Consider the following 8,689-nt stretch of genomic DNA (forward strand, 5'->3'; position numbering starts at 1 on the left):
AAGAAAATCGTGTGAGTGCAATTTGCAAATGCCACTTGCGCAGTTAATTTACCACTTTTTTATGCCTGCATGCCAAGTGCCGCTACTTCACTTCTTCGCGGTTTTGCCAGTAAATTCTTCACGAACGACCCCGGCCATTTTTTTGCACACATTTATGCATATGCAAAATTCGCATTTCGCATGCATAACTATGCGAGTGGCTTCGCTCGACGCTTCGCTCATCTTTCACTCGCTGCCAAATGCCGCGACCGCTGCGGCTGCAGGTCACATGGTAGCTGCAAAATACGCGGCCACCACCGCTATGGCTGCCGCTTCATAACATTTGCGTCAGCAAACAACCGTTCGCGCGCCGCATGCTGACCTCACCTTCAACGTCGCCCCACAACCACCACACCACTACCATCGCGAGAAATGTGCGGCAGACAGGTGTGCTTGTAGTGGCCTATCTCACGGCGTACGGCCGTTTCAACGACATATCTTATGCATACTAAATGTAAAGGAGTTCTGTCCAGTGATGCCAACCGGCAGAGAATTCCCCGATTTTGGTGTAATTTGAATTTCGCGGGGGATTTTGGGGAGTGACTTTAAATTTTGGGAGGGATTTCAATATACAAACGATTTTTATTAGTACATTCCTTTTGAGAATATGATTAAAATTTGTAATAACAATTACTCAATAGTAATTTGAAAAAAAAAATAACGTAATTGCCTTCATGCATTGAAAATTTCCGTATTTGTGTATAGTTCTGGTTAAAACCTTTCCAATTTGAGTTGGTTTCGCATTTTGTTTCACTTCCTATTTGAAATTAAACTTTTGTAATAAAGGTAAAGGCGGTGATGATAAAATAAATGATAACGATGAAGCCAAAAAAGAGAAGGAAAAAGTGAAGATAAAGGCGAAAATGAAGACAATGAGAAATACATAAGAATTAGGGTAACGAAAGGGTAAGAAAATATATTGAAATTTTTCGATAGGAATCGAAGTAAAATCAATCATAAAAAAACCTAGTTATCGAAAGTTATCAAGTTACCTAAATTAATCGAATCATCGAAGTTTTTAGTTATCGAAATTCATTAAGTTATGCCTGTTATTGATTAATCGAAATTATTCAAATTGATCAATGTCTATTGAGTTGCCGAAATTTATAGACAAAGAAAATTAGTCGAATTTAATGAATAGTTATCGAGCTATACAAATTTATGGGATTATCGAAATGTGTCAAGTAAATGCAACTCATCAAGTTATCGATATTTATTGAATTATAATTTTTATAGAGTAAACGAAATTTGTCGAGTTATCGAAATGGAGGGAATTCTTCGAACATATCGAGTTGTCGATATTTATTGATTAACTGAAATTATTGAATTTATCGAATCGAAGTTTTTTGAAATTTTCAAAATATATCGTGATATTAAAATTTTAATGTGATTTAAGTGTATCGAGTTATCACTGCTTATCGAATTTTATCGTATCACCAGAGTGTAACGACGAGTTATTAAAGCTTATCGATAGCTTTCGAAAGATGTGGAGCTATCAAAACTAACCGAGTTATCGAAATTTATAGAGTTATCCAAAGTATATCGAGGTATCGATTTTTCAGTTATCGAATTTCATCGAGATCTCAAAATGAAGAGTTATCTAATATAATCGGAATTAGTCTAGCTATGGAATTTGTTGAGGTATCGGGATTTAATCGGTCTTTCAAATTCATCGAATTATCGATATGTATAAAATAATCCAATTTTGGCTGAACTCTACTGAAAATAGGTGATTTTTTTGGGAATTCGGTTAATTAACCTTAAATAAGTTGGCATCTCTGGTTCCGCCTCGCACTGCGTGTATGTGTGTGCGTGTATGTAAATTTCCGTTCTCTTGTCGCACTGATAATGTCGCTTGACAAATGATTCTCTTGATTCCCAACTCGTGGCAGCCTGACTGACTGGCAGGTTGGCAGGCGCAATTATTTCTTGTCGTAGGCATTGCGGCTATGCGCTCGTTTTCGTAAGGACCACAAGGAAGCTTAGGTTGTCAACTCGTTGCTTTTTGATTTGTTTCAGGTCGTGGTTTTGCAAATTAAAATGTTATCAGCTATGGCAAGTGCTCTAGCATTCTGCTCAGCTCTTCTCTGGCGTTGTCTTGGTACCTACCTATTTTACTGAAGTACTCATTTTTTCCATTTTTTTTAGGCAATGGAAAAACATGAAAAATGTTTCGTGAATATTTTATTTTTATCGAGAAAACAAAGCACTATTTAAAAAAGAGCGACACAATCCTTATCACAATTTGGGTGGGAGACAAAAGACATTTGAATATGTTTTACTTTGAAGATATTTTGAAGAGTGTTGCCACCTCTTCGAAAAGTCGAGTTTAATAAAATTTTACACAAGTTATATGCAATATTAAAATATGTGTCCTTAACGAAAGAGTGTTAAAAAATGTTTAGTTTGAACATTTGGAATATTTCTGAGGTATCTAGAGAGGGTTGCCACCGGTTTAAACAGTTAAATCAAAATTATTTAAGAAAATAAATCAATTATTTAAAGATGGGTACCAGTCGAAATAGTTTAAAAAAGGCTTTATTTCCGAACTGTATTTAGAGCAGTGTTGCCACATGCTTAGAAATTAAGGCAATTGAGATTTGTATCGGAATATGGATGTCAGACGAAAAAGCTTTAAAAAAGTCTAAGTTTTAAAAAATTTTAAGCAGAGTTGCCACCTGTTTTAAAAGTAAACCCAAAATAATTTAATGAGTTAAACGAATTATTAAAAGATGTATATCAATAGAAATGGGTTTGAAAAAGCTTTATTTCCGAACAGTATTTAGAAGTGCTGCCACATGTTAAAAGACATCAAATTGAATTTTAATTGCGGAAATTAAGTAATTTAAACACGTATGTACAGGTTCATTGGTGCAAGACGAAAGATGTTTAAGAAGGTTTGGGTTTGCAAATATTTTAAAGAGAGTTGCTACCTTTTTGAAACGTCGAATTTAATTAAATTTTTCACAAGCGTTTTATTTTGGGATGTTGAAATTTGTTTACATATATCGACACAGGATGATTCAAAATTAGAGCAACCGAACCATGCGCGACTTCTCCCCACTCAAGAACGGCTAGGCGGATTCAGATGAAATTTGGCAGACGGGTCGCTTATAACTTTGCCTAATATTTATTTGGAGAATTTTTTAAGAGGGCTGCCACATTTTTGTTCAGGTGGTAAATATATTTGTCGCGAATTTCGTCGAGTACAGAGTTAGGCTCCTTGCTGCGAAGTAGCCAGCTAGTTCCGAGACATAGCCATTTACTTTTGTGGGCTATTCAGCATGCTATTGCCGAAGGGCATTATCGAACAATCGTCAACGTCCGGAATCAAGAAATTTTCCTCCGGTGACCGAAAAGACCGGGAAAAGGACGCCTAGCAAAAAAATTTTGTCCATTCTTTGAGTCCTTGCGTGTGGAAGGGGGCCACATCTCTTCTAGTAGCGTGGAGTAGCAAATGTAGACAAAAGCCTTCCATGGGTACAACGCTACCAAGGCAGTACTATCGCGGGTGCTATGGAGTTCATGCTGAAGCTTAAGGCGGCTGGCTCAGGTGACACGTGTGAATAAAGGGATATTCCACTGTAGGCACTTAAAATTAATTGAATAAAACTAATTTATCATTTGTCATCTTATTCGATAGACACTTTATAATACGGGTATACACAATTTTGAATTATGTGTGCGTACCCATATCATAGCAATGTATGTACATACACCCACAAGCCTTTTTGCAATACAGCCCCAGCTATAATAAATCTCATTTTAAGCAACAATGAATTATCAAAATTGCTACAATAGAAAATAGTCCCTTCAGGCATTTGAAATAAGAAAACATACCAAGAAATCATGTAACATGACAGAAGAAGAATATGCCGAGTAGTTATTCAAAAATGCCTTAAGCAGGCCGCAGGGAATACATAAATAATCTGTTGAAAGGCAGCATGAACAAATATTACAAATGCGAGGCAATGACTTGGAATGTTGAAAGTTTATGGGTTATGAGTGAGCAGTGAGCAGTGAGTTTGTTGAGGCGCAATAAATAAACGCTTTATTGTTGCCGCTTTATAAATATTTCATTTTTTTTTTATGAAGCAGATGCAAATACACAACAAATAATTGCTCGGATAGGCATTGAAGCGCAAATGCCTCTGCGAAAATATATACTACTGACTTTCTTCACTTCAGAAACAATGGAATGAAAGAGCGAATAGTAAAGCAAGAAATTGACCCTCATACTGAGCTTAGTATCAGCTCAAGCGGACACGAAAGGCAAGCGAAAGCAGGCAGTAAATTTTATATACATACATGCATACATATACATATAAAAGAAATGAAGAGCAAATAATTGCAATACAAAAGCACACGCCAACTCGTTAATTATGTGAGAAATACCGGTAACTGTTTTTCACGCCATTAAAAGTAATTTATGTCCTTAATTTCTGTGCATGAAATTCGACAAGTGCTGGGTGCAGGCCACCGCCAGGCAATAAGTATTTTGTCTTTAAACAAAGCAACGCGCAGAAATAAAAGGGGTTCAATGTAAACATTATGGCTAAATTTCTTTTAATATGAAAAAATGCGCTCAAACAAAACAATGCTAATAGCCAATTAAGATATACCAATAGAAGAATAATTAAAAAAATGCTTTTTACCCTAAAAATGCCACTGCAACGATTTGTTTTTTTTTTTTTGCTGAGAGTGCCAAAGGATGGGTATTAAATAAATAATAAAAATAAAAAAATGTTAATCCGCGCACTCGCCACGCATAAATACTTGCCACGCTGGACTTTGCCAATTAAGCAGCTATGGCACGTAGCACAACAGCAGCTGGCCGTAGTGGGAACTTAGTCATAATTAGCATTCACCCACTCGTTCGCAAATGCCATTAGCTTAACTTGTGATTAGGCGCAAGTAGAAAGGGCGAGATGAAAGCGGTTAAATGTGTGCACAGACACACACATATTTATTTAAATTCAATTCAACCCAAAAATCGATTTTCAACCACTTCATTCTGAGCTTTGCGGTATGCTACGCTTGAATTGCGATTCTTGCAGCCAAATTTGCCTAACGCTAAACTAAAGTCTAACCACGAGCAATTGCGTATGTTTGTAGAGGTTAATTGTTTGAATAGACGCAATAAGTGAATAGAGTTGGAAGAAGATTATTTTTAGATCTGACGTTTAGCTGGAAGTTATTCTATTGCTAACGAAGTGTTTTTACTTATAGCATTTTGGTATAATGACCTAAATCGAGTGGCAGTACTGTTAAAAAATGGTTGGGATGCAAGTCAAAAAATACATAGATATTTATTTGTTTGATCTGATTCATCGAAATATTTCATCGATGCATATCAATGTACCGTATAAAAATATCGATAACTTAGATGCATCGAATGAATTAAAAATATACACCAAAAAATGAAACAATCGGAATTTCGATAAATGTTTAAGTATTAACGCACAGTGAAATGTATTTCTTGTTTTAAATATACTATTAGAAATTCAACTGTTTTTTCTAGTTTTTTAAGCCCCTTGGAGAGCTCCATATTACTCGAAAGCTGTCGACTAAATAGTTTCGATAACTCTTTACACTCCGGTAAAACGATAATATTTGATAGGCAGTAAAATCCCCATAAGCTGATATAATCCTGATATTTCCAAAACTTCCGAAAATTTCAGTAAATCTAAAAAAATCGACACATGGAAAAATTGAAAGAATACGATAACCCGATAAATTTCGTTAACTCTATAATAATGAAAATTTAATAAACATCGATAGCTTGATAAATTTTGATAATCTCATACATCTTTGTAGATCGATAACTATCCGTGAGTTTCAAAAGCTAATTTTCAGTGTCTATAAATTTCGACAACTCAATAAACATTGATAAATTTGAATAATTTGATACGTTACCTTAACTCAATAAATATGGATAATTCGATAAATTTCGAAAACTATAAACTTCGATGATTCGAAAAATTTCGGTAACTGGAAAACTTTCGACTTAGCTTCGCAAACGCTGGGCATCTAAAAAGGTAGCGTTAAGGTGATTCCACCTCACCATCTTCTAGCCACCTTCGACATACGGGATCAGGAAATATGTTCAGTCTTACTGCGTTAATACTGATTGGACAGTGACACGTTAAAACGTCCACCATGAGTGAGAGTTGTGGCTTGGTTAGTGTAAGGAGTGCCCTCGACCGCTCCCTCTCCACCCTCGCCAGAAGGATCTTGCAATTGTGCATGGCCTGGTTTTGACCCAGCACTCGCTGAGCTGACATGAGACCCATCTATCCAAGAGTATACCACAAGCCATCAATGGTTTCAAGTGTAGCTTTCCTAGTCAATTCGTTAGCCACACAGTTCTCGCTATGTCGCTGTGACCCGGAACCCGAATGAGCATTATACCGAAGTATTCCGACGTTACTGAGAGAGAGAGAGAGAGATGAAATTCTTAAACAAAGTTAGAGCGCACCTCCAACGCACTTAAGGCCCTGATAACCGCTTCGAAATCAGAATAAATGCTTATCTCCCTGACTGTCACTGCACTCCTAAGCAGTGACTCGAACGCCTGCTTGATAGCAGATACTTTCGCCTGAAATACACTGCATCAGTCCGGAATCCTGAACTTAGTCCTGATGGAAAGCTCTCCACAGAAGACCCCTCTCCAGAAGATCGCCCGGCTCAATTCTTACTTGAGGGGAACCAAGCAGAGAAGAAGGGTTCCCAGTCCTTTAGTCGGGCAAACAATCGGGTTTCCAGAGTCTAATAGTCGTTCGCGCTGCTCCTTTAGAAAATTTCCTCTGGGGAAGTTTTGGAAGGAAAGTGAGTATCTAGAAGCAAGCCCAATGACTCCTCGCCACTTACGTCCAGTGTCCTGTCTCATCCCTCATATAACCCACCGGGTCAGGATTCCTAGTGAGAATACGCCTAAATCTAGACGATACATGAAATCTTTTTATGTTTTCGCAGAAATCCATCTAAGTAGCTCTTTTCACCTTTCTGATCTCGAACTAGTAGATTCCCAGTATAACCTTACAAAGCTCCCAATCAGATCGTAGCTTACTCCTGCGGGCTATATTGAATAATCGTCCGCTAGACGCTTTGACATTATCATACATTTGTGGAAAATTTCGGTTCCGGCCAACTTCCCTTAGCTGTTAGAAGTTTAGTAGCAGTATTCCAAAATATCTGTTATCCCAACGATTTCCAGCTGATTTTTGCAAAAAAAAAAATGTGATTTGATCCAAACTTTCGTGCCGGTTTATGCTAAGGTCACTTAGCAAAAGGCCACTTACAAAATCACCTGTCGTATTTACAGAAGCAACACGTTACCTACATTCAATATTTTTTTATGACCAGCTATGATTTTCAAAAAAAAAGGCCAAATACATAATTTATAGCATTAAGCATCTCAACCCACTTTCCCATATCACTCCCGGAAATTTATATCCACATAAAAATTAAATTCGATTATCTCATGTCCGCAATCTGCTGCCAGAAGGTGGGGAGGCGAGAATCGAAGATGGGTCATATACTATTTTTAACATTGTCGATTAAAAGCGTATTGGAAAATTCCATTAGGTGCATGGAAAAATTTCAAATTAGTACCAAAAAATGTGTGCCATGAATTTCGAGGTGTAAACGGAAGGATGTGCAGAAGAGTGGATAGAGGTTGAAAATAGAAATGTTTGCCGTTGTAGTGTGTACAGGATTATTTGTGGTTGTTGTAGAGCTACTATTTTTATAGCGCCAACTGATGTGCAATGAATGTGAAATCAAGTGACAATATCGATTTATTTTATTTTTTTTTTACTCATATAGACGAATATGTAGCTTGAGCAGCCAAAATGTTGCAATACCCTTTAACAATTTTCTAGGTGATCAGAATTTATGAGTCTAAAATGAGTCATCACTTCGTCATAAATATGACTCTGAGACCAGTTAACTTAACTGACTCTTTTGGTGTCATAAATTCTGAGTTGAATAAAAGTAACCAAGTTCACGTAGAGGTAATAATAGAATTATAACGAATATTTGTTTTTAATAATCAGAAAGCTTGGTTTCACGTTGGCCTTGCCTTCATAAGAAAGCACATATCGTCGCTCGAATAAAGAAACAGTGTAAATGCCACATACACTATTATTCGATAATTCCACCACTGGATAGATAATCCTGTAATCTATTAGAAAAATTTTTAGTTTTCTTAAATATCTCTTTGGCTCACTAATTTATTCCCGAAAAATGAAATTGTATTTGTATGGTTTGTAATGGTTTATAAAAACTTCCAATTCGTTTTTCTCAAAACTATACTTTTCATGTTACACTATTTCATAATTCCAGCGACGATATTCTCTTTTCTGACTCTATTGTTTCAGCTCATAATGAGCGTTACAACTCTGAAATCTGAGACTTTTCTGACTCTAAAATTAGTACGACTGTTTTTAAAGGGTATAAAGCGAGTACAAATTTCATACGAATTTACTTAGAATTCTTCTCTAACGCCCTGCGAGTAATAAAAACTTTTACGTACATTCAGCTAATTAGCCGCATACTTTGACAGTTACGAGCGCAGTATCCCCGCAAACATATTCTGAACGCTCAGAATATATGAGTCGGAAAGGAGTCCTAGGTAAGTAAGAAATAT

General features: G+C 36.6%; 1 long non-coding RNA gene across 1 annotated transcript in view; it reads left to right on the forward strand.

Moving 5' to 3' along the window:
- Window positions 1-8,689, forward strand: part of LOC108374559 (uncharacterized) — a 16,930-nt gene extending 8,241 nt beyond the window's left edge. Inside the window, exon 3 of the long non-coding RNA XR_001849061.1 lies at window positions 8,618-8,689. This is a non-coding gene — a long non-coding RNA (uncharacterized LOC108374559). The remainder of the gene's footprint in view (window positions 1-8,617) is intronic.

The sequence above is a fragment of the Rhagoletis zephyria genome, unplaced genomic scaffold (assembly GCF_001687245.7).
Source record: "Rhagoletis zephyria isolate East Lansing unplaced genomic scaffold, Rhagoletis_zephyria_1.1 Rzeph_scaffold_07842, whole genome shotgun sequence".
NCBI classification, from domain to species: Eukaryota; Metazoa; Arthropoda; class Insecta; order Diptera; family Tephritidae; genus Rhagoletis; species Rhagoletis zephyria.